This window comes from Gasterosteus aculeatus, chromosome 4, assembly GCF_964276395.1.
Source record: "Gasterosteus aculeatus chromosome 4, fGasAcu3.hap1.1, whole genome shotgun sequence".
NCBI lineage: Eukaryota > Metazoa > Chordata > Actinopteri > Perciformes > Gasterosteidae > Gasterosteus > Gasterosteus aculeatus.
In genome coordinates, this window is record NC_135691.1 from 15090164 (window position 1) to 15117697 (window position 27534).

The window sequence follows — 27534 nt, forward strand, 5'->3', positions numbered from 1 at the left end:
CTGAACAAGCTAGAAGGAGAAAAAGAAAAAAGGGGAACGTTTGGGTCTTAAGAACAGGCGGGGCTGATGATTACTAAACTCAGGTGTGGAGGGAAAAAGGGCGGAAAACTAAACAAAGGCAGGAAATGGAAGTGGTTTAGGAGGGAGGGTATAAAAAAGGAAGTGGCAATAAGTCGCTCATGCAGGTTGTCAAAACTACAGAAGGAGGGATGTATTTTATGCTTTATTTGGCTGATTGTTTTAACTTCACATCTTTTTGGAAAGCAAGCAACTCGATATAAAGGTTTAAACTATGGTTTCTTTGTTAGTATGGTCACCTGTTCTATTTTTTATTGCTTTTTTATAAATCTGCATATCAGTCATATTTTTGTTTGGTGGAGTTGAAGATTAAGAAAGATTAAGCTGCTACCCTGTAGGTAATTATTTAACGATGTTAATTCCCTAATGGACACGCAAATACTGAAGTGAATAATTAACTAACCCTTCACGTCTCATGTAAAATGGTTTGGTAAATTGGTGTATTTTGTCGACTCATAACTAGCCCTAAAAAATAAGTCTGGAAATTCATTACACGGCAGATCGTCCCCGCTGAGACCACATCCTGAAAGGTAGCAGGCTGTTTTTGGCTCACATTAAGTCTGAGCGCCATGATCCATGGGAGCCGCCAGAGGCGTCCATGGGCGGAGCGCTTAACCAGCCACGCGACTGCAGCACAGCACGTGTGGAGGGTTAAGGCACGAGGGCCGCTGCCAGACCCAAGTCTTTAGCTCCTCCGAGCCATCAGCTGGCAAATTGTTGAGTAAAACTAAGAGAGAGTGTGTGTGTGTGTGTATGTGCAGGGGTGTGTGTGCACACACAGCGTGCAGTACAGGGGGTGGGGGTTGAGGGGGGGCTCAATTAAAAACCAGCTGTGCCGTTTTCCTCTGTAAGCCCTCCAGTGTCTCCGCCCCCCCCCCCCAACCACACAGGCACACACACACACACATGTCCCATCCCCGTCTGCTCCTCCTCCACTATCCCCCCACCACAAACCCCCCACCCCTTTCCCCCCCGCTGCTCTGTAAGCTGCCTGTAAGCTTCTCGACTCATGCCGATGGACCTAATGCCCCCCCCACCCACCACCCCCGGCCGCTTGATGTAATTTCGGCAGACTTGTGTGTGCTAAAAACCAGCCGGCTCCCCCTCTCCTCCCCCCCTGGCCCCACCACTCTCTCCCTCTCCTCCCTGACGTACCTGTTACAGCCTCGCATCATCCCGCTCCCACCACAGCGGGGCCGTTTGCAGCTCTCTAAAGGGACAGGATGAGAGGGGGGAAGAACGAGGGGAGCGGGAACACAAAGTCAAACGCTTTATTTAGGAGAAAGACACACGCACAGTCAGACCCGAGAAAAACAGACTGGAGGGAAAACTTCAAAAAGCCTGTCAATACGGTCTTAAAAGAAGCCGCTCGGCATTGGGAAGCAAAGGTTAGTGTGAGCACAAATTGGCTGACTGTCTGCTTATGGCATCCATTACTCTGAATAGCTGAATAACTACTTGTTAGCTTTTCTTTCATTCTATTTCAAAAATTCTGAACGCATAATCTGTGTATTATATTAGTGCTATAGCGAAAAAAGGCACAGTTAATATAGCCTAATAAGGGTGTATCCAGAGGGCAGCGTTAGTGCTTCGCCAGCTAATCAGTGGTAATTCCATAAGTTCAGGTCCTCTAATTAACTAATTTGCATTTTGAGAATTAATGGAATTGATTATATAATTAACGGCGCAATGCATCTTCTTTGTCGGGGTAAGCAAGGCCCACACGTGCACGCGCAGACCCGGGATAGATATACGCAGCAGGGAGCTACAGGGAAGGTTAACCCCTCAGGGTGCGGATATGATATGGCAATAGATGTATGAGAAAGGACTCAAGGTTAAACGGGGCCCGAAGCCGCACAGCCTGTAAAGGTGGAATTAGGTGTTGGAAGGGCTGCGATGCTCAAGGACCCTCTAAGCATTGGCTCTAACTATTAGGTTTTGATAGGTTGTAATGGCTTGTGCTAATATTGGCTCATGATAGATAAAGGTCAGTTATCTCATCTACGCATGCAGCATTTGTCGCCGCAGGATTGTTTTTTTTTAATCATTCCGTGCGGTCACTTTTTCAGGTGGCCGTTTGCTAATCAAGGCGAAAAGGGTGCAAGGAGCGGTATCACTGCGTATAAAATAAATTGAGGACTGTTTGCTTTGACCAGCGGGAAGAATGTCTTCTTCAACAGGCGGAGGAAAGAAGTGCATTGCCAGTGGTAGATGCCACCGAAGGCCTGTGGTGTGGCCTATAGCGTGGTCACAGAGATGGTGGACGATTTCCCCAGCTGATACCGCTTGATGACAGGATCACAAACACGGAAAGCCTGTAGGCAGAAGCTAGTGGCTTTTATACTCCGGAGGTGTTTTTAAAACCGGTCAGCCACCCGAGGCCTCAGTTTGTGGCCAATCTAATCTGGGTTTCTCTCACTTGCCAATCTCCACATCTACAATCGCTGGCTAAGTGTTGGCCCATTACAGGACATATTAGGCTAATCTCTAGGTGTTTCCATATGCAAGGACTTAAGTGCAGATGGATGCAAAGGACAGATTTAAATCTGCCGACCCTTGGAAAATGAGGAGGGTTGGCACACGGTGCCCAACATCTGTGATTTTCATCATATAATCCTTAGCTCTTGTTTTGTGGGATAATATGAAACATGACTGGCAAAAATATAATATCACAAGCAACAAAGCAACAAGCTTATGCTTCTTATCTTACTCAGCTCATTATCAGGTGAAAACTCCACAATGGACAGTGTGGGGAAACGAACAAGCTGCAGACAAGCTGCACCTGCATGATTAAGAATAACGTTGCCATCATTTTTTCTTCTTCTTTTTTGGGGGGAGAGGGAGTTATCACTTGGGGTTATAAGAAATGGTTCTAGATGCTATCTTACCCTCATCTGCATTTTTCATCTCATGCTGCACCTGTGAAACCCACTAGAGATCCAATGATTCCCTCCTCATCCCTACGAGCCATCTGTGAATTCGAATCACGTCGAGGGTTTTTTAGCCTACTTATGCCGCAATCCGACTCCCTTATTTGTCTTAATAAATAAACATACGCTGGATGTAGAAGAGTTAATAATTAAATAAATAAAGTCAGGAGTGGGCGTTTTATGTCCCCCGCCAATCCCCAGTTATGCATAAAAATGCCTCTGAAATGAAATCTTTATCAAAAGAGCCACAAGGTTCTCCTTACAAGGTGTTTTCAAATAAGCGGACGTTATTATCATGCCTCCGTTGGGAAATATGCATTTACTGCTAGGAGAGTGAGAGGCAATGGGGTAACTGTTAACAATGTTTTCCCTAGTTATTGTGCATAATTGCATGCTTGTGTTATTGCACCTTTTGTCTGCCGCTAATAAAGAGGAAGCCCATCAGCCGGTGCGCTATAATGCGAACAGCATCCTGCAGTGCAGTGGGTGCACTGTTTAAACAGAGATGCATGAGGACCACTGTAATGAGCACTGCAGGCCGGGGAAGCAGGGTAGTAATAGCCCCCAACGCAGGGACGTTTAAGCTCGAGGGAAATGCAGTTGAGAAGCATTCAGAGGCAATTTTTGCCTGTTAGGCTGTAAATATATGACTTTGTTTGTCTCAGTGCCACTGACCTATTAGTCCTTTAATACAGTGCGTGTACACGATTACGGTTACATTTATTTTGGAAGGATACGTTTTTTTTCCTACATTTTTTCACATAGTAAAGTTTCCTATTGTTCGATCGGCTTTGGTCATCCCGTGCGGATCCACAGTGGATTACTCCCCACATGCACCGCCGATGACCATTGACTTTGGTTCTGTCCGTGAACGCGCGCTCCGCGAGCCTCGGTCATTCCTCTGCACTCTGCGCGGACGGTCGCTACTCGGAAGCGGCGGCGCGCAGCCTGTAACCGATCGGCTCTCGGGTGTGAGGAGGATCAACCGAAAAAAAGGGCACGCGCCTCCGTCCGCTGTACACGCGACCAGCGTCACCGCCGGAATGTTGGATTGCTCCGTTTCGATTCCTCCCCATTAGAAGATGTTGCACCGGCGCTTTGCAGCCTTTGTAGCTCTCCATCAGCACTCCTGCGGTGCGCGCGTCTCCGGCCGCGTGCAATAGCGGCTCGACAGGACGGACGTGGCAAAGAAAAGTACGCGAGAAAAAAACAAGTGTCAAGTAGTCCGTTGGCGTCGGAGCGGAGGGGAAAGTTCAAGTTGAAGAAGGAGGATTATGCAGCGAGTGCCGCACTTACCTGGAGCAGCAACAACAAACGAATAAGAAGAAGAAAAAAAAGGTTTGTGATATTTCAAATGTATTCACGTGGATATGAACGCTCGCGCGCTCGTGTTGTTTACGCGCCATCTTTCTGAGACTGCAAACGCAAACATGTGCGCAATCAGTGACCAAAATAGGACGGGGGAGGGCAGGCGGAGCGGTGACATTGAGGTGTCTTTTGGATCGGAGGGAACGTTTGTGGTCCTCCCGTCACACCGGGGCTCCCGTTCGCGTGACTGCGGTGCCGCCGACCTGTCGTGAGCGTTTCTGTCCAGCTGCCTTGCTGAACAGTTGCTGGGCAGGGCGGGTGACCTTCGGTAATGGGTGGCTGTGGAGTTTTTTTGCGGTCGGGAAGGTTTTGCACACATCTGCGAGGCACGCGCGGGCGCTTTGGTGACAGGCGTGAGTGCGCGCGATGACGCTGGTGTTTTTGGTAGCTCTGATTCCTTCTGTGGAGGTCCCGGCGGCGTGTTAGTTCTAGGAGCCGTCGGGGCGAGGGGAAGATACCGGGCTATAACCTTTAGCTCCCGACGCAGCATCCACCTCGTCGCCTCGTCGCTCTGCGCACATGCGCGAGAAAGTGAGTTTGCCCTTCGAAACGAATATGAAGCATGTTTTTTGTCTGATGTATAGACAAAAATATGCTCTCTCGCCATCGTGACAAAGATGGAGTTACGCTCTGGTTGGCTTGCTTGACCTTATCGTTGCCGATCGCCTCTGCGTCACCGCGACGCGTCCGCACGTGCTCACGTCCCTTTGCATTTACACGCATACGCATATTTTTTACAAATGCCAATTACTAGCACACTAGACTTTTTTTCTTCTTTATCGTATTAAGCGGTATATATATTTTTTTATACTGTCTGAGGAATATTTCACCTCCACTTGCTCACACGCTGCTATGTGTTTTATTTTATTTTATCGGGACACAGACAGGCTGACAGCCACAGCTGGCTCCCCTCGAGCTGCAGTGAGGACCACAAACAGCAGGAAGCCATAGTTCACTCAGGGACTGTGACTCTTAGTTAAGGTTCCAACGCCATATGCTTGCAATAACCTTTAGGATGCATCAGAGAAAAAAACACACACCTTTGAAGCCAGTTGTGTATTGTGAGTGCTGGCGTCAACGCACGAGGCCCACACACCAGCTGTAGAGCCCAGAGACTGGCAGTCGTCTGCACCTTATGACACGCAGAAACGCACGAGTGAGGCTTAGACGACCCGCTGAGATTCGCACTTCACTCTTAACTGCTCCCGTTTCCTCTCCGTGGCCCTTCCATCTCCTCCTCCCTTTAGGTCTGTTCAAGACTCCCCGCGCCTGTGTGATCTCTCGTGCTCTTTTGATCCCTCTCCCACTTTCCATCCCTCCATCTTCAGCTTTTTGACAGGGGCGTATAAACAAGAGAGCGAAGCCCCCGCAACGCCGCTGCCGTACATCGGAGTATACCCGCGTGCGCACGGCGTACTTGAGCAACGGATGTTTTCGGGTCACAAGTACACGCTCCCCTGCCGTCGGTCTTTAACCTGCCAAGATTAATCATTCTGACCAGAGTGCTTGTGCGCCTGTGCATATGTGTAGCGAGCCGCGGCCTTAAGTGCTAATAGGAGCTCACGCTGGACAGCAGCAGGCCGCGTCAACCGCAATCTCCGGACAAGCCCTCAGGGTGTCCCATTTGGCAGTGACACACACAAAGAGGCCTGAGAGGTTTAGACCGGACTCGAGGGTCTGAGCGCCATGGGTTCTCTTGAGTCCCCGTCCTTGTTGGACCTTCACGACCATCCGACAAGATTAACTCTGTGCCGTTGCCACAGGGATAATCTGTGCAGATTTACTTTCAGACAATTTTTGCTGGAGATTTTGTTTAGTCTGACCCACGAAGGATGAGACCCTCCCCGTTGATCCGTCTCCTTGCCCCGCTCGCGCTCCCCCCCCCCCCCCCCCATCTATGTGGGTTACGTATTTATACATTTATACACACACTGCGACACCTGTGAGGCCTGGAGAGAGCAGCATCAATCTTCATTAGACTGAAACGAGGCTGGCCCTGTTGAATAAATGACCATCATTGAGAGAGAGAGAGAGAGAGAGAGTGTGTGGGTTTGTGTGTGTCTGTGTGCGTGCGTCTGTGTGCTGGTGTGGTTGCTGCTCTGACCCAGCTGACAGATGACTGCAGTGATTTCCAGGGTTCAGCAGATTAGGGGATTAAAGACTGAAGGCTTCACACAATAACCCTACTGCATGCGCACGCGCAAACAAACAAAAAAACACCCTGCCCGGGCCTGCGGGGCTTAGGTCAGTATCAAGAGGTCAGTGATGTCCAGTGTGACCCCCCCCACCAACCCGCCGGTTTGCATCCCTCATTGTGCAGACAGCACTGTCCACATTCACACACAAAAAGCATATAAGAATACTTCAAGGGTCCAATTTTAGTAATGCTATTTTCACAGTATAGGCACGACTCACGTTGGTGCCGCGCAGCCAGTTATTACATTTTGTCCTTCCAACCAATGCAGAACCCACTCAGTGTGGGATAATGAACCAGCACAGTGGGATGAATGTTTGTGAACCGGCCACCGCAATTCTGTCGCCGATTTCAGAGCCAAAAGTCCCTTTTGAAAGGCAAAATGGGCACCATTGTGTCGATTGTTTTCGATCCTGTCAGTGGTTGCTGTTTTGCAGCTCGTTAACTGATGTTGTCACAAAAAAAGCTTCTTATACAGTACGCCTCTCAGGTATACCTGCGAAGCCGTTAAGTGCCATTTGCAGGCTTTGTGCTATTCCAATATGTTGATTGGTCTGGTTTTTGGGAACAACTTTTGTGCTTCACAACTTTTTACAATTTTATTTCTACTGTCATTTACCTGGTCAATTCACGGAGGTCGGAAACGCTGAGCGCAGACAGAGCAGCCGCCCGCGGCATTATCACGCTTTAAAATGCTTTAAATCCATTTTGGATTGAGTCTTGAGGGGTTATGTTTAGATTTTTATTTTGCCACACATACGCTGGAGAGATTAAAGCACGCAATCATCCCCAGCAGATGTACACATCTGCAGCTTAAAAAAAATTGTTTATTTTCAATTTTTGGGGGGTTTGTTATTCAAGCCCTTTCCACAAGCAGGTCTCGAAGGATTCAGTGTTAAATAGAGTTGAGGGCATTTCTTATTTTATCTGGTGAAATCATTTTTGTCTGTGTGTGTGTGTGTGCGCACAAGGCGCTGTGACACAGTACATTAGGCCTTAACGTCTCATCATTTGCGACTGAACAGGGTAGGTGGTAATGGAAGCGGAAACAACTTCTTGTCACTGCTGATTAACTAAGAACACTGACCTTTTACAGAGAGGAGAGGTGGCCAAAAATGATGGCGAGGGGGGGGGGGTGTATTGTTTATGCTGCTGTAGTAATTGTCAGCGTCCGGCGGTAAATAGAAAATACTAGCTTAGCTCTATTACGGGCCGCTCTGTGCATCGTGCTGTCTCCTCTCAGCTATTTCACGAGCTCATGGCTTATTCTTTTCTTATTTTTTGAGCCCCCCCCCCCCCCAAAAAAAAAGCAATCAACACAGTGTCATGAACCCAGGCCGATAGCAGAAAAGCGTCAGCAGGGATGGTTTTGTTTGTGTACCGCTGTCCCGGTTTGGCCTCCCGCGGAGCAGCTTCTGGTTCTGGGACACAACGGCCATCTCAATTTCCCCCTCCCCACGTGGTGCACTGCTCACCAGCAGCCTCCACACCCCCCTGCTCCGGCTGTCTGGTCCACAGTTTGATTCATTGACGCTTCATTGTCCTCTCGGCTTCATATTTCAACGTTTCAACATTAATTGTGCTCCTTGGGGGCGCTTGTCAAGACAATATGGAGGGGCATGCTTTGGTTTCTACGAGAGGCTGAGATTACAAAGACTTGCTGATGAAGCAGCAAATTACATTAATCGCAGTGATTGATTAATTGGTGGGAAAACGGAAACCACAAGAAGAAAGGGTTGATGGTCTCCTTAATTTTTTAGATTTGTGATTCGGTTTATGATAAAAGTCAAATCAAAAAGATGTTTTGGGTTCAAGTAAATCTGTTTAGATTTAAATTGATTGACTTGGTCCATCAGATGTAACCAAAACAGTTAGTCATGAATATGCTGTACAACAACTTATGACAATCTATGGAGATATTAAAGGGCCGCCTCCCTGCAATCCTGTGATTTCTGGAGGAGAAGTGCGGGGGATTTTGTCTGGTTACTTTGTGGAAGGCTGCTGGTTACGCAAGATTTAATCAAGGTAAACACAGTGGATCATGGCGTGTAATGCACCGCCGCTACAATAGAGCCCTGGGTATCTCTTTATTGAAACAGCGATGCTCGAAATAGTCGCCAAGACACATATTAGTCGTGGAATTAGCCAGCGAGACTTAATGCGGGAACAATTTTGAATAGGCAACATAATTGTCTGACAATTTCGGGGCCAGCGTTTAGCAGACGCCGCCGCATCTCTGTGCACTCCTCCATCGGCCCCCAGCTGTCAGAGCTGTCCGTGTATTGGTGCTGTGGGTTTGCTGTTGGGTTTTAAGAAAATTTCTCCGCACACTTTCCGTGACATCAACGTGCTCGATGGTTGTCTTTCGAGGCGCTGTCGCTCAGACTGAACTGCCCGATGTGTGTGTGCGTGCGTGCGCGTGCATTCGCTGCGCTCCAGAGAAGGAGACGCTTGCAGAGAGCAGCCTTCATCTTGGATTACCATGCTCGGGGATCCTGTGGCGGTTCTTCTGTGTGGGGAGAGATGGCAGAGTGGGATGATATTTACTACATCTGTCTGACAGCTGACTGACTGGTTTTAACTCATCCACAGTGCACGCTGGATGCACTCTATTGTTACTTTACTGGTTACATTTAAGTTGGAGGCGAAGTAAAGTCTGGCTTGGCCAGGCGCTGCGAGGTCAACTGGGGCTGAATTTATAGAAACCGGTGAGAAAGACTAAAGACGGCTTGTATGATTAAAAAATGTAATATCGTTTCTCAAACCAAACTGTCAAACGTGTTCTGGATTCAGCTTCTCATACAATCGGAGTGTAACAATCTAACAATGAAGAAAATATTGTTGATTGTAATCAATATATATGTGGCATGTGCACACTTAGGCTGAGCCCCCCCCCATTTTACTAACATTGAAGAAGTCGTATTAAAAGTAACCACAAGAGCACGTGCACGATCCCTCACTGTGAGCGCGTGGAGCGCGTGGAGCCCTGGAGCGGTGAAGGGAGTGCGCTCTGATTCTGATCTTAATGACGTACCAATGCTAAAAGTGGTTTCATTTAGCGTACGGGTAGCGCTGCCCCTTTTTTGATACACAGTGCAACGTTACTTCTGAAACAAGGTGCCAATGAGCAAATCACTGATGTTTACGGATCTTCAGTGCCAGTTACCTTGTTTAACATCCTCAACCTTTCATTGCACTTTTGAGGAGACCTCAGCTGCGGTTCGTGAAGGGTCTGCTGAAACCCAGACTAGCCAACGACAAACTATCTATGGGATCTCGCGTTCAGCTATACACTCACACGCAACAATTCTAGTCAGGAACTACTGGGGTTTCTCCATTTACTGGACTTTAACTACCCCGCCGTTGATTTGTGGGACCATTCAACTGCGAGCCTTTCACAGCCAATGGGATCAGGAGAAACTCTGCAGCAGCCAAATTCGTATAACCCCCCCTCTTTTGCTTATCTCCTTCTCTCTGTCTCTCTTGGTAAGCAGACATGCCTAGTTACAGTTTAAATCGGCCTCTTGAAGCAGGATGTAAGTTAAGATGGCCTCCCCAGAGACTTTTCACAGCAGTAATTTAATAAACTGTGATATTTTCCCACTCAACGAGGGAAAGGAAATAGGCTCAGAAAAGTAATGAAACTTCGCTGTTGAATTTTTTATATTACAAAAATCAATTTCCTGTACTTGAATATAACTGAGTATGGTTCTTTTTCTTCTACCTGAGCAGCAAAAGTCACAGTTGTACTTTGAATCCCGCTAGCGTCCCACCGAGTGCAAACTCACACGTTTGTTCAGCAGCTCCTCTTAGCTCCCACCTGTATCTGGAAGAAAACTTGTACAAAAGTACATTCCCTAGAAACCACTAGAATAATCACTAGAATAGATTATCTCTATTATAGAGAATGAATAATAAAACTCATTTTTTCCAAGGTTGAAATGTAAGGGTGTGGTGATGCGGGTCGTTGATGGACATACAGTTCATCTGGCTTCACTAAGGAGACTAAAGTAAGATTAGTGATCTAAACCTGAGCCTTATTAGTCAATTACTGCAATTCTACGGTCTGTCATTTCCTGTGAGCAGACCACTGCTAGGAACAACACAGCGTTGCCATGACCACGGTTCTGATCTTCCCACATTCAAAGTGAGTGGCTGATCATTCGTAGGGTCGATAAAATAAATGCAAAATCAATATGTAACAGTGTTTCCCCGAGGTCTACAACTTTGGGGGAGGGGGGTCCATGGTTTTGTCATTAGCAGCCTTCTGTGACTTATTATATAAAGTGGACCCCGGTATATGAAGCTCTGCCTTTTATACTTTTTGCGCTTCTGTCGAGGCTGTTTGTTTACTGCATGTACGCAATGACACTCCTTTTACCCTGACTCCACCGCCACGAGTGGCAGAGAGAGAGAGAGAGAGAGGGTGAGGGGTCAGGTGATGATTTATGACCACGATGCTGCATTCCAGCACTGGATGATTAATCTCTTCTGGGAACACTTCACGAGTACAAGTTTAACCTACCTCGGCCTTGCACACGCAGACACACGCACACACACAGACCATTGCGCACCAGATCCCACACACGCGCACGCCATGCACGCCTGACAAGCAGGACACGAACGCAGGAGCAAAGTGCATGCGGCGCTTTTGTGTGCAGCTCATGTGCAACACGCACCCGCACAGCCGACTCCCTCTTTTCTCCCTCTCTCCTTGCTGACCTCGGCTGGTGTGGCGTCCCACATTCAATCGCGCCCCCCACCCGGCCGCTCCTCGCCCGTACATCACAAAGGGTCAGTGATGCTCGGAGAAAGAGAGTGAGAGAGCCTGTGCTTAAGTCTCTTTGGCTCTGGCACGAGTGAGCATAAGGCTACAGGATTAGTGCTGCCAGGTGCTGAAAGCCTTCGAGGTCTTAATAAGCGCAGAGAAAGGCAGGGACCAGGCGTATCAGGGCCATACTACTGTGCGTGTTGGTGTGTGTCTATCTAAGGAAGCAAAGCAATCCTCGTCCATTACACATATCCTTTTAAAAGTCTATATCCTCTTAAGGATATGTGTAAATACCATAGGCTGCATCTGAAGCTCGACTTGAGCTTGAGCACACTTCAACGAATCTTTGCACAGTTACACTCATTGAAACACAGAGGGGGGTTGAACGCATCTTTAATGTAATGAAGTCATCTATTGTAATGGTGAGCATTTATAGTCTGTGTGGCTGAGATCCTACGCTTTCGGCATTAAGGCCTCCTTGTCTGTTTATCAAGCGTGCTCTCTCTCTCTCTCTCTCTCTCTCTCTCTCGTCTCTCTGGAGACCAGCTTCAACCGGTGAGCACAGTGACCTTTTTACTGTCATCAACGTGTATTTTCACTTATTTTTCTATAACCCAGTAATTGAATTTGTTTTTATAGACATCCCTAACGTGTACGGTTTATCAGTATGCTAAGATTGCCACAAAACATGACAAAGTCATTGATGATCTCTGATTAAAACCAATTCTAACTTTTAGAGTTTTTAGAGTTTAGAAGTTTAGATGTTTAGATCTCTCAGTCAAATCAACCTAATTGGAAGAACGCCTACATCTCTCGACGAATATTTATAATTCTCATAAGTAGGCTGACTGCTGTCAAAAAAAACATGTTGCATTCTAAATATTCTTTAAGACAAATGTGTGTATATGATTGGGGCTGCACAGCACTGGATCAATTAATCCTGCGGTATTTATTGTGACATGAAGATATTAAACCAGAGGGTTAGCCAGCCAGCACCAGAGAAGACCCTTCTTCACTTTGGTTGATCTTTGAGACCCCACCTGCTGAGAAGTTTCAAGATATATCACTATATATATATATATATATATAATAGGGATATCATTAACAGACCGAGGGAAGTTTACAGAGACTGTAGGTAATCAATGGATTATCAACATTTTAAAAAGCAAATTCAAGGACTGCAACCACTCCTTGACGCTAAATGCATCCTTTAATGCAGTAAGAGCCATGCAACATATTCTCATACAGTTACTAAGGCTCGATACATCTATCCCTACTGCTGCTAACTGAAAATAAATAGGCAGCAGCTTGCACCGGATTGCAACTTATTTCATTAACTAATGGTTATCCTCATCATTATGTCTACAGCACCAGGCATTTAAACCTACATTTCATCATCTCTTCTGTAATGGTACCGGTAGTACTGAACACTTTACGCGCACTCTGCCTCCTGGGGACAGTTGCCTTTGCCCTGCCCTACAGGAGATGGCTGTCTGGTTAGATGGATTAAATGGTCAGTAGATTTGCTAAACTGCATACTTAGCCTGAAACACTTTCTCTTTTCACACAGCAGTGTAGGGGGAACACAGCTCCAAAAAAAAGAGGGTCTAATAAGACACACGCCTATAAACACGCACCTACAGATGCTCCAGTGCACGTACCTCTGTTTTTTCGGGGGGGCTTAATGCTTTATCTAGTGTAGCACCAGCTCAATTCATAACACAGGCTGTGTCCATTATCAAATGTGAAGATGGGGCAGGAGGGGGAGGGGGGGGGGGGGGGTGGTGGTGTACTGTACGGGGGAGAGAATAGGAGAGGGAGTAATGTAATCCTTTGTGAAAGTGCTATCGTATCGCCCAACCCCACTCAATCTGCTCAGCAGCTACAGAATAGATGAATGTCCTGGATGATTCTAATCTCATCACACACACAGACGCACACAAGCACACACAGAATGACTTGTCCACACCATTCATATTCCAATTTTAGAGAGATGTTGAACAGTAATATGACGAGTTGATGTTGTGCTGCGATTGTGCTGGAGGCATTTGTGTGCACGTGTGTGTCTTTTCGCATGCGAGTGGATGTAGAAGTGGTTATATTTGTAACGTCTGGTCAAGTCATCCGTGCTCAGGGTTAATTAGTCAGCTTTTAATTGCGAGCGGGTGTCGCCACGCTTTCAGATTTCCCTCTTTTGTTTGTGAGTTGAGTCGTGGCGTCCGGCGTGACGTGAAGTCGTGGATAATAAGGGCACGTCCCATCAATGCGCGCATTTGTCTGTGTGTGTGTGTGTTCCAGAGCTGTCCGGACGCCGAGCATCTTCTCGTCCACTCCACTGTCTCCGCTTTACGCAGCCGTCAGTCCACATTGATCTAAGAACGCCTGCGTGTAATTGAGGAGAGCGGTCTGATAAGGACTCATACTGTGAACTTATCTGAGTCTCTCAAGTTTGAATTGTTCCCCTTGAAGCACATTGTGTTTGATGTGCACAACTGAGAGACTTACCTTTGCTTGATTAAAGGTTAATTCCCACTTTTCACAACCCCGTGCGCGAGACGCCATGCTGATTTAATTAATATGTGTTGAATGGTGACTAGGCCGATCAAGGATCCCTTTGAGACACCAATTGGACTGAAACACGCTAATTAACTGATGTACTCGTTTTAAATTGACGCTCGAGGTTGCATATCCCACTGTGGTTAGAAGTCAGAGGCTTTTATTGATCTTTTATTGATCTTTATTTATTGATCTGATTTGTATTATCTATTCTATATAAGTCACAAGTCATGCAATGGGGCGGACCGCTTCCGTGAGCTCTGGCAGTTCGTCGCCAGAGTTTTCCTCAGCGTCCGATCTCAACCAAACAACTGTCCACTGTGTGGTTTGGTCTGCGGCACTTTAAAGCATCACCATTTGAAACGGAGGCACGTGGCCGAGAAAGTGTGTGGCGCTTCATGAGGCGTCGGCAACCCTAGAAAACGTGCTAAAAAAACACAGTACATAGTTGCTGATTGATTTTCTCATAGTACCCCGTCTGATGCTGTTTTTGCTGACCCTTTACAAAGAGAGTTCAGTTTAAGAAGAGGACGTGAACGGAAAAAAGTTGAACATGCTAACGCACTAATAATGATTTTATGCAGGGGAAAAAAATATGAGGAAGTCTGTGTTTAACAGTAGGTATACTGTAATATATATAATATATATATATAATCCAGAAACGGAATTATTTGGTCAAAAAGTGACTGCTTAGGAAATCCGTCGCAGCAGTTGGTTGTTAACTTGACAATTATGTGGTTAGCGTGTTACACTATCAATTGTTTGTGTCATTTGACTCAAGTGCCACGTTGCAGCTCACTAAACAATTATTAGTTCTTCTTCATCTGTGAGACAGAAGTTGACTTGTGGCTTGTGTCCAAATGGTGTTTGGAAAATGAAATTCCACAGCTCCATACTAGTGTGGCTACGCATAAACCCTCCCGTGTTTGCTGGTTTGAGTTCACTCCAGCACCGCTAAGTTGAGGCAGAAAACTGCACACGTGTCGTCTTTTGAATTTTGTGCATCTTTCGGAGGAAACTAAAGCCTTTTCATAGTATCAAACGTGCTTGATTGCGTCAGAATAGCGCCGTGACAGACAAGCACAACTATGTGATTAGATCCTGAATTGGTAATTTTTGTAAAAACTGAAATCACTCCATGTAATCTGTTTCAAGTTCAGCGTACAATATGTGGAAAAGGCTCAAGTGCAATTTTGGTATTAAAATCAGGACTTTGCCTCTAACTGCTCCACTTGACGTCTTCAGAGCAAACACTGGCATCCTGTGATATTCTCATGGATTTAGTTCCATGGATTTTCATGGATTTAGTTTTGTGAAGGCACGCCGACATAATCACTTAGTGCCTTCGTGTTTATTATGTCTGCCGGTGGTTTTCAAAACCGCTGAATCCTGCAGGAGTAAGAAGCAGAATGGAAATGGAGAGATTAAATCGGGGAGTGTGGATGGCGGGACACCAGCGAGGCCATTGGACGCGGAGGTCCTGCCGTCCGTCAAAAGGCAAAACTCTCAAACTGCCAAAAAGGGCAGTTTGATAGTTTTAAAATTGGAAAAAAAGCACCTGACTTGCGTTAAATGCCGATCCCCACTAAATATCTGTATCCGATTTGTCCATATTTGATATTGTGTTTCACAGTGCGCACACATTTCGGATATGATCCCCATGGCTCACCCGGGTGCTGTCAGTTCACTGTCAAAAGGCGTTACCGTCAACCTCAATCGCCACTCGATTCCTTGATCAGGTCTGACAAACAGTTTTTATTTCCTTTCATGCACTGAATCCGTTTCGAGGGCGAAGGTCTGAAATCTGCTAGAGCGATAGATCTCTACATTTTCATCTCCGTGAACCATATTTGGCTCTTTTTTTATATTGAATCTGTCGTGTGGGTATTGTGGGGGGGGCAATGACATTTTACCAAAACATAGCAATTTATAGAATATAGTGCGGGATGAGTTTAATTCCAGCTTATGACCCGTTATAAAAACAAGCAATACTCAAAAAACAGAAACAAAATCAGCTAAATAAAAAACAGGAAAACAATTTGAATTAGTTTGAGGCGTGTGTTTTCCTTCCACTGCGAGGATTACGTTGGGGCTTTTGAAAGCGTTAAGTTCCTGCTGCTTTTTAATATCTTGTGTGATCTATTTGTGTTGTAAGCTGCTAATAGCTGGAGGGAATCAGGGGAACACAGCAGGGGGTGGCGCTCACATAATGGATTGGTTATTTCATGTTTCCCCTGCCCTCCTCCCAATAAAAGGACGGGAATTGGAAATCTTGTCCTGCATTCAGTTGTCTTGGTTGTGTTTTACTAGAAAACGCAGGCTTGTTCTGCGTGGTGCTCTATGATGCCATGCTGGTGAAAGACGCAACATAAAAATCCCCGGTAAGGGGCTGGAATCCGGTGTGTGATGCACTTACAATGTGCAGGAAGGACATCACTCTGGGGACGAGCCAACCTGAGCAACACCGGCCCGGCGGCCATTTTTGGGGAAAACGTATTCTCCATTTCACAGTAGCAGAAGGCTCAAATATGTTAGCAATGTGCCGTAAACCCCTGACTGGAGCTGTAATTTATTCTCTATGTGTGCCCCTGCAGTAGCCTGACAGTTGTTTCAGGAGGAATAAAAAAAAAAACTGATCCAAATAAAAAAAAGTAATTGCTAACAACGTGGAGAAGCACCCCCCCCCCCCCCCCCCCCCCACCCCCCACCCCCACCTCCTCTTTGCGCTCTCCTCTGGCTCGTTTATCGGTGCGGCTGGTATGCAGAATGAAACAGACAGAGAGCGAGAGGGAGAGAGAGATATTTTCAAAAACTCTTCCCGAAAAATAATTCTGAACAACCAGTCCGCTAATTCGTTAATTGGCAAGAAACTTTGAGAAGCCCAAAACAAGTTTACGGCTGTTTTTCGGTGAGGGTAGTACAGGGTGGGGGTGGGGGGGCGGGGGGCGATTAACTGTGCTGTGCAAATGCGCCACTGTTAATCACCTAGGGGCCACACACTTCTCCATACCGAACGCTCAAAGCCGTAACGGTGGACGATGCGGAGTAAATGTTTCAGAACGGCGGTGCTCGTTATGGTTGAGCCTCAGGGGGGCAATTCACCCGATACTTATAATGGCCTGTAAAAAAAAGAAAAGGGAATATTTAATGCAATGTATTAATGCTTATTCCCAAGTAAACAAATTGATCTTGTTTATGACGCTTAATCTACGAAAGGAGGGCGGCGATGATTCCCCCGTAAGCAAACCAGGGAGCTGTTTTTCATCCACTTCGGGGGTTGGAACTTCTAAACCGATCCGATTTATCGGCCGCACCTGGTTGGAGTGTAAGTAAGAGGTTTACCTGTGTGTATTTGTGTGTGTGTGTGAAGGGAGATTGTGTGTGATCTGTGCTGTGGCTGTGAAGTGTGGCTGATTCCCTGATCCAGCAGGTTAAGGAGTGCTTTGGCTCTGCGCCGCTGACCCACCTCGGCTGATTTGCACTTTTCAGGCTTCCATCCGCCTTTTACTCAATTCAGAACCTTCAGCAGTACAGCTGTCGCAAAAAAACCCCAAAACATAGGCATTGACCTTACATGCCGTTTAAGGAGTTAGGAGGACGCGGTTCTCGCATAATTATCACATTGACACGCACACAGACAAATACAAACGGACGGATAGCCAAAGAAAATGTTCTCACATATCTTATCTACACGGCCATCACACTGATCCTCTACAATCTTTCGCCGGCAACTGTCCTCCCCGTCCAATGATCTACCCACTGCGTTCATGCCCATCTTATCCTACACACACACGGCGAGGGCCAAAAAGCATCCGCGCTCCAGAGCCACTCTGATGACCACCTTGTCTTTGGCTGCGTCTATCTCTGTCCCTGTCTCTCCCACCGTCCACAGTGCGTTAAAATGGACCTTCCATTTGGAAGTCACATTTTGGACAAGCACAAAAGATACAACAGGCACACACACACACACACACACACACACACACACACATCGCTGCAGGGTCAAGTAGCATTTTAGGGGCAGGATAATGTCAGCTGAGCAAAGCCTTGGTGGCTCCCAGTCATCCGTGGCTGCCAACTCCACTAGCGTCAGCTCCACTCCACAGTAATAGGACAAAGCAGCCTGCTTTTCCTTCTGCAGCTTTTAATAGTGTGGTTCCTCTGTCTGTGTGTGTGTGTATGCGTGTTTATGTGAGTGTGTGTGTGTAAATCAGAGAGTCAGAAAGAGAAGAGGAGGAGCATAGTGAGCGTCAATGGGCCTGTATGTCTCTTTTTGGGACTTGAAGGGAAACAGCAGCAGGTACACATGTGGGAAGATTAGGGCTGAAAGGTGACAGCAAACTGATGCTGTCCTGGTTGAAGGGCTGAGCAAAAAAAATTTACCGCGGTATTTTGATTTCTTACATCAGTCGATGGCAATATTTATAAAATCACGCAATCATTTTTCTGAGATTCTCTTAGAGGAAAATTGCAGCGATATTACAAGTGGTTACAGACCTCGGGGGAGCTGAGGCATTATGTAGAAAGAGGAAAAAACTGAATAAACTGTCTGATAAATTGCTTTGAATGATGTCAGCGTCAATCTGGAGGTGTGGGGTAAGACAGAAGTGAGTTAAACTGACATCTGTGTCTCTGCTTCAGGCTTGATGCTACATTAGCTGCTAACAGCGCAACAGAAGGTCTCGACCTGTCTGAAGTCGTGTTGCCATGTTGGTAACGGAGGCGGCAGATTACGACAACAAAGAAGAATGCGTGGGAATACAAGACAAAGTCTCTGTTGCCTTTGTAACGCCTTTGAATTTATTTCTTCACTCTCTGTGGTGAGCTTTCATAAACTAATATTGTGGAAGCTGCAAACAGAAAATCAACAAATCATATGAATATAACAACAAACATTTCTTCCCGGTAGTCTAAGTCTTTCAAATTTTGTGGAAATGGGTCAGTTACATTCAGCAAAGACTAACTATTAACTGCGCCAGGATGAATGAGATTGGGCTCGCTTGCGTGCATGAGTGAAGCGAATGTGCCTCTGTCTACCGATATCAGTTATGGCTTTGTGCGCAAAGACCTCTTGTAGTTGCAGTGACTCACACTTTCTCAGTAAAGACATCTTTAATTGCCTGATTTGTAGTGGCACTGACGGCCCGCGCTGACTCCCCACTAACTGCTCTTAACCGGCCCCCAGCTGGCAGGAGCCACTCTAGATGGTGGGCTTGTGTATCAGCTAACCAAACTACCGGCACACACACTGCTGCGTACCTCTCGGCCGTTTGAATGGTGTGTTTGGCTCACGCTGCTGGACTCAGCCACTGCCAAGTGGGCAGAGAGCTCGGTCAGTTCACTGACGTGTCTTATACGACTACTAAGTCGATTGCCTGCATACATCACCGCTTGTTCTTGTGTTTGAATGAAGTGTGTATTACGACTGCTTTCACCTTATTGGTGTCCGGGGGAGGGAGGGAGGGGGGGGGGGGGGGGGGGTTCGCACTTGGTTTTGTTGTACTAATTCAATTACACGATACAGCTGCGGCGGTCGCATTCACACCTGGTGGAGATCTCTACTCTCTACTCACTGAACTTTCCTTCTGATACCGGAATAACAGCATATTCGCCAATACAGTCTGCGAATATGCTCTTTGCTATTTTATGCCTCCAGGTATTCCTGCAGTCACCGTAGACCGCTCTCCTTTAGCATCACCCGCCGCCATCCCACAGAGACGTGCATATATGCATTCACACTTCAAGACAGCTCTGCGACAAATATGGAAATTTGACATTTTGCTTGAACCATGAGGCTGCATTTGAAAATACGTGAAAATACCTGGGTGCTGATTTACACACTAAGATTCTGGCGATTGTGACGTAACTCCTAAACCCCCCCTCCCCACCCCCCCCACCCCCACACACAAACACACACACACACACACACACACACACACACACACACACACACACACACACACACACACAGCTGGGCAACCAGCCTCTTGACACAGTTCCATTTAGCCCACACTCCTGCCGCAGGATTCAGCTAATAACTCATACAAAGCCTAAATTCATCAATAGCGTGAAACAATTGCTTTCAAATGGTAGAATCAGGGGAATGCGAAACCTTGAGAGACGATAAGAATTTTTAAACATTGTACAATAAACGATACCAAAAATCTGTTAATGAGTCTCTCATCTGAACTGAAGGTGGGGCGTTACAGCACACGCTCATTACCATTCAAGGCCCTTCTCTCGCTCTCTGCAGGCCAGAGGAACAGGCTGGTAAAAGTAAACCGGGTAAAAGAGGAGAAAGTTTCCCAGTGTGTCATGAAATCAAACCGCTCTCCCAAAAGCACTGAATTACCTGAAGCAACATGGGACTTTTAAGAAACACACACAGCTTGCCAACTCCACAGCTCCACTGTAGTCCAAAGACATGCCAATTAGGTGAGGTGGTGCATCTAGACTGCATGGATTTGAAAGGAAATGGTCCGTGTGGTTTGTATTCCTTTTTTAAACTTATTTAGATAATACGACCTCATGGAGATACATTTCCAGTTCTGCTTTATATTTAACCACAAAATAATACAAATCAATAGAGCCATATCACAACCCACAGAATCAAAGAATCATTTTTTTCTGTATCAGACTTTGATGTCAGTAAGCGGATGAAAAGACGTATACAGCACATTGCGTTGCAGGCCGTACAGATTGGTTTTCTCTCGACTAGAAATGGCCTTTCTTGCTCTTATCAAGCCGATGTCATCAATACAGCTATTGGCCGTAGCTTTGTCTAGCTTCACATGTAATCACCCCGGGACACATCTTCTAGAGTGTGGCGAAAGGCATCCTGGGAAATATAGGAGAACACTAACTGGGGCTTAGGGGTAGATTGAGGATAGATGGGAAAGGGGGATAAAACGAACAGGCAAGCTTCCACATTCAATAACAACATGGCTTTCAAATTGTTGAATGCTGAACGCCACGGGTTGATGACAACGCCCAAGGATAAACTTCATGTTTTGTTCTTGATAAATGCTATTGCAGTTGTCGTTCTTTCTCCGCTATCCCAATCAAGGCAGTCGTTTGTGTTTAGGGTTGGGTTGAAAAAAAACGGTGCCATATACGTTCCTATGCGACCGGTACCTACCGGACTGAAGTGCTACGGAGATTTTGGTGCTTCCTACCACGGTCAGACCCAATTGAAAAACGTTATTTACACTCCTCTGACCCTTACAGCAGCTAACGATGGCCTACTGTTTGTGGAGCTACAGAGGCTAGCTGGCCGTCTACCTTCTATTTCTATTTATTTATTTCATTGTTTGCCCTACGCTTATTAAAGCTATTAACCTTTTAACGTTTTTTCGTTGCGCACGGCAATTCTGTCCTGATGAACACAGCTCCCACCAGCGCATATTTTTACAGTATAATTTATAACGCTTAATACATTGTTTAATTTGAAGAAAGAATTAAAAATAAACTTACTTTGTTAATGTTAATAGTCGTTTTGTCCTTCTTCTTTTTTTTAAAGTATCGATTCAGGCACCGTTTAGCCACATTGTTTTAAACGTATGGGTTTACCACCAGTATCGGAAAAGGTCCAAATGAATACACTCATCCATTCTACCCCCATTCTCTAACTATTGTGCTGGAACGTAAATAATGACCTACTTTAGGAGACACGGATGGATTATAATATCAGGATTTTCATGCAATATTCCATATTTACTGTGTTTTGGGGATTCCTTCATAGTGCACAGTGCAACATATTGTTTTTGCTTTTCAGTGTCACTTTTATTTGAATCAATGCTGTGGCAATATTGGCATACAGCCGGAGTAATGCATTTCGATAGTAGGTTTATTCTTTTGTATTACAGACAGGGATTTTAATATCTTCTGGAGTGTGAGAGGTGTTAGCAAATAATTGTTACCCAGAAATTGTCAGGAAGGCTTTCACTGCACCGGGGGGATTGAAAATGTTGCTCTTGTCGTCTGTGTGATGAATCTTAAGAAGCCTGAAAATATGCTGTATTTTTAATACATTACTTATCAAAGTTACGGGTAACTATAAAAAAAACCCGTCATGTATTATTTATTAACAGTTTAACAGCTAATCTCTGCTATTCTGCTTCTCAAAGGTCAGAGGTCAATGTCACTGTGTTCTCACTGCCATCCCATTCTCCTGATTGCAATACTTCAGTAGCGCCTTTGGCAAAATCCCTCACTCTTGGCACAAAGGTCAAGGTCAACCCGATTACGATTTGGTGTTGGTTAAAGGAGCTCGTATAGAATCACAAATGTTGAAAATGCTCAAAAATCCCTAAAGGTGTGTTCACAAGGGACCACATTACCCATTGTAAGGAGCTTATTCAGGGAAACTTTCAGGGTGTTTAACATAATGGAAAGGGAACAAAAGTCCTGGTTCGATAGTAGGTCTCTGCTTTGTGGAAGATATTATCTGAAGATTAGTGTCATTTCAGATTTTAATAAGACAGTAGATGGAACTAAAGATTGTAGAGGCGGCGAAGAAACACCAAGGTAATCACGTCGGAGGCTTTGTGGGGAAGTGACTCTTTTAGAGTCAAAATTTTGCTTCCCAGCTGCCTGGCTGTATAGTTTACATTTATTTATGCTTGTGTGCGAGTTTGATTATATGTATGCATGTGTCTTGGGGGCGTGATTCCTCTGTGGCTGTCTGTGGTTGAGTGGAGAGAGCTCATTTGAGAAAACGTGAATTTGAGGAGCGATCAGGGAATTCCTCCAACATCATGCTCCTATAAATCATCTCTTTAATCAGCCTGAAATTCCCTCTCAGCATACAGCTGACAAACTCACGCGCACACGCACAAATGTAAGGATGTAAATATATATTTATATAACCCGCTGCAGGCTGACAGAGCGTGACGGCGCAGAGTGGAGGTAAAGGAAGAGCCAACCCAAGATGAAGGTAGCGAGAGTGAACGAAGGGATGGTTTGGCAGTCGGCGCTGAGCCGGGCGGTGCCGGGCTGGTAATTGGATCGGAGAGTATTAGGGGAGAAAGATGCAAGGGGGGAAGTGGGGGCAGATGAGGAGAATACATTTTTTAAATCCCCGTCTCCTTAGCTTATCGGCGTAGAAGAGCTATCTATGGACTATATCGGACACTAATTTAGTTAATAATTCAACACGAGCGAAAACAAGACTCGCAAAAAAAAAAAAACGGCCGAGCACTAACACACATCCACTCGGGGCTCTTCTATTTGAATACATAAGGTTTTTGCCGCGAGCCGTTTTTAATCTGATATACATAGAAATGAAGTGTCGGTACACTATAACAGAATCTATATTAATAACTTCCTTCTCGCTGATGTTCAGCCCGAATGTGAGGGACCTGCAGGAGGAAAGCGGGGGAGATGGAGTTGTCCGATATTTGTATTACAGTAATACCTCGGTTTAATGGATGTCTGGTTTGGAATAAGGCTGTTCTCTGTCCAATTGAGGTTGTGTTGCGTTGGAAGGATGAGGTCCGCCTCCTCGTAAATCCTCCCCCAGATGAGATTGGGGTTCAGAACGAGGGAATGAGCGGACAGTAAGAAAGACAGGATGATGCACACAAATCCAGTTGAAGATTTTGCTGCTGCGACTGTGTGTGCGTGTGTTAATCCCCTAGGCGTTGCCTACGTGACACACGCACTTACCACACATACACAGAGGATGAGCTGATGTTCCTCAGATGCAGCTCTTTGGAGGACAACGTTATTTGTCCTCACTCACTGGTCCCTCTAGCTGTATCACTCGCCACTTTCTTCTTTTTATTTTTTGTCAAACACACACTCACGGAGACACACATTCATACGTATACACACGTGGTGCAATACAATGACACTTTCAGGCCCTCCTTACAGGATGGAGCCGGACAGAAAGAAAGCAAGGGGGAGAGAAAGAGTATGAAAGCAGAGTTGCCAGTGGGGGAGGAGGAAACAGCTGGAGGTGGAAGACGACAGCCTGCCAGTGGTTGTGCTACAATGAAAAAAGCCCCCGCTGGATTCTTAGGATCAGCCTCATATGGTGGCATGAACAAGGGCAGGGGAGGAGTGTTGAGAGACAGGAGAGCAGAGAGGAGACGACAGCGTGGAAAAGGGGGAAGCTCAGAGATGATGCAGGCGGTGAAGGGCAGCCGTGTTTGAGCAGAGGCTGATGATTTCATCGGGTTCTTTGGGCCGCGTGGGAGAGGCGAAGGGTCAGGCTGCCCATGTGTAAAACAGCAGATGTGAAAAGCCGCACGCCACCGACCTCGGGCTTCCGGCAAGCTGCACAGTTAAGGTCCCGTCCATGTGTTGCTGCTCAGGAGAATAAAAAAAAAACTTCTGCCCATCTGCCGGCCTGGTCGACCACCGTCGGCCAAGGACACGTTAAGACATCGACAGCGACGGCTACCCCGAACCTTAATCATTCCGGTGCCATTAGGAACCAGTGCTGTCTCCATTAAGGTTTCACATGCTACTCAGCGGTACGGCGGGCCGGCCCGGAGCACGCTCTGCCGCCTCATTAGCACTGGAACTCTGCACCGGCAGGGTCCTAATTGTTTTTCTCTTTAACTGAGCAACTGCATCAATAATCATTATTAGGTGCTCGAGCAGGTGGGGCTCTTCTTAATTCCATCACAGGCGGCCTGGACAAAACACAGGCGGTGGAAACGAGCATATGACTGAAGAGGCTGTGTGAAAAAAAACAAAAAAAATCTTTTGTTTCCTGGGAGAATACAACTGGCCTTGCCCACTTTGTTAAAGTATTTTACAGACTTTGTTTACAAATCTTGGTCCGAAATGACTTAATGACTTAATATTGTACACCAGACTAGTTGGACCGTATGTGCAATTTAGTGCATTTAGTTTGTCAAACAGAGGCGGCTGAAAAGGGGATGAATAAATGGCAGACTTTATGGACAAAGGAGTGCGTCTTTCTGCTGTGGAGTCTTTGCACGTTCAGTCACTCCCACTTACTGTCGGCGAGATCTCAGCTGTACATTTTGGGGGCCACGCTGAGGTGAGTGCAGGTTTGTCGTGGCTCGGTCTCCCTCTTGTCTCTCTCTCTCTCTCTCTCTCTCCCATCCTTTCCTTTCTTCTATCTTTCATCTATCTCTCCGTCTCGCTCTGCCAATCATTTCGTTGCGGATCCCTTCTTCCTCCCTCTGTGTCGTCTTAGGCGCTCCGACGCGCGTTCTTCCTCTCGCAACATGTCATTATTAAATACACCCACGCCGCTCGAGCTGTAATGCACAGTCTCATTACAGCTCAAGTGACCTTTCACGGTAAACACTCAGCGCTGCCGTCCCCCGTGTACAATTCCCCTTCTTTTTTATTTAAGTTCTTCTAAGCGGTTTTGCTTGTTTTTGCAACTTGCGTCATTGATTCTAATGCGTCTGCGGACCTGTTGCCTGCACGTCTGTCTGCCGGTGACTCAAAGTAGTGCACTCCCCTCAAACCCCAGCCAGACCACCCCGACCCCAACAGTGTCCCTGCGTTAGGGGTGGTGTAGCTGTTTGGCTGGTACTACACGGGGGCGCTCTGCTCCGCCCAGTTCTGTCATGTGCTGCTGATAGTTGTGCCGTACCAGAGGATATGCAGCATATCTGTATGGGCCTTGCGCTCTCGGAGCCTTCAGAGCTGACAGAAAAGCTTTACGGCGAAACGCATTGTGTGTTTGCTTCCACACAAATCAGTCTTGTTCGTTTAGTCCTCCTGTCCAGGGGAGATGTCGCTGCGCTGTGGGAAAGTAAGTTTGCCTGCTTTTCCCTGGCAAGGCCTGACTTTTCTTTCTCCCTCTCTCCCTGTCCCTCTCTTACTCGTGTGTGTGTGTGTGTGTGTGTGTGTGTGTGTGTGTGTGTGCATACTAAAGTGAGCATGTTAAGAATAGCTGTGGGGAATGAATGCTTTCGGTCCCGGAAGGCAATGCGTGAGTTGCAAACAGAGGAGAGAGCCGTGTGTAAACTGAGACAGGGCTTCAAATGATAAAGAACTGGAAGCAAAGAGCCAAATGTGAGTAAATTGAAAATTTAACAAGAGGAAATATAGGATATTTATAGGGCCTAGTGTTAATTTGAACCAGAAAAAAGATATGCCTTAAAAATGAAAATGAAAAAAAGTAGCATTGGAAATAACAATAATTCACTGACGTGTTCAATTATCAGATTCTTCGTTAGTTTTGCTTAATTACATTTGAGGTTAATTTCTACAAGTTGTTTTGTCATCTGTAAAATAGTTTTTTCCCAGGGATCGGCCCGGTATTTTGTAATTGTGAAAAAGGACAAAGGAGGTGGCATTTTCAATCTCGGCCCCCCTCCACAATCAGGCTTCCCCTTCCTCTTTGGCATTTGTGTGGCGGCGCCTGAGTGACAGTTGATAGATGGGGATCTAGAGCAGTAATTAAATCAAGGTCTGCCGCTGTTAAACATGGGGCGTCTCGGGGTGACGGCGCTTATTGACAAAAAACCTACGCAAATGTCAACTGCCCCTTTCCATTCCAATTTTATGTCATTTGCAAATGTTGTCAAGCTATTTAGCTCATTCGGGGCGGGAAAGTCAGAGCATGCCGACACAGGACTTTTGGTAGTGAGCTTTTTAAGAGGCGAGGTTCCCAAACAGACCCAGTCACACACACACGCACACACACACACACACACACACACACACACACACACACACACACACACACACAGAGCCACAGACCCGCATTTATACTTGATCACATTTTTTGTTGTTTAAATTAACATTTAATTGGCAATGAAATAAGCTTTTAGCAGCATTGAACGTGCACAGAGGATCAATGGCAGCAAGCTTAAAAATATGTTTTTTTCTTCCTCTCTGATGCACTGTGCTTAAATGAGTAGGGTAAAGCGCACACGGGAAGAGAGGAGAACTCTGAGAAAAGTGCAACTATTGGTGTGGACCTTATGTTGGTCCTAATTAGCATAATGATGATGAAAGGAATAAAAGATTCCATACTGCCAGTAACCATGGAAATGGCGAATTAGTTAAAGAGATGGCAGTCAAAGCTGTGCTACAGGTTGTGTCTTTTGGTTGTAAAGGTACTTTTACACTCATAGAATGTAGTAGACTCTTTATGGCACTTTATGGCAAAGGTACACTTAAGAATAGAGAGATAAACACGAAAGCTCCAATGGTATTCATGTGACCCCGGCACATGGGTATCTCATTGCCATCTAATCTAAGTAGGAAGGTTAATGATGATAATACATCTTTAAGGGATACTAATTAAAGTCCTACTACCCTAACAACCGGTAACATGAGTTTAATTTAGTAATTACCAGCTAATGTTGCTCCCCAGTTCGGCATGAAAATGTAACTTCGCTATTATAAAGAAACTTTCAGAAAAGAACGTTGTTTATCAGAAGTGGACACGGCCAATATGCTGCCTTCAAACCACTCAATCATCCCACACAGTTAAGAATGTGGAGCTAACAGGTGTTTCGGTAATTGCTTTCAAATGCTCTACCCTAAAATGGGAGCGCCGGTGTTAGAAGGAACTGAGCGCTCTATTCTATATGAGTCAACGTATGGGTAAATTCTAATGAATATCAATTGACAAAAAATATTCCTTTTTCCCAGCAATGATGCAAAATACTGCCTGTTGTGCAAGAGCATGACTG

The 27534-nt window shown here is 46.0% G+C and overlaps 1 protein-coding gene across 13 annotated transcripts in view; it reads left to right on the forward strand.

Moving 5' to 3' along the window:
• The first annotated feature begins 3995 nt into the window (after positions 1-3995).
• Positions 3996-27534, forward strand: part of tenm2a (teneurin transmembrane protein 2a) — a 192106-nt gene continuing 168567 nt past the window's right edge. For all 13 annotated transcript variants that reach the window (XM_078102044.1, XM_078102046.1, XM_078102045.1 and 10 more), the window contains exon 1: positions 3996-4346. The gene's annotated coding sequence lies outside the window, so the exon portion shown is untranslated. The remainder of the gene's footprint in view (positions 4347-27534) is intronic.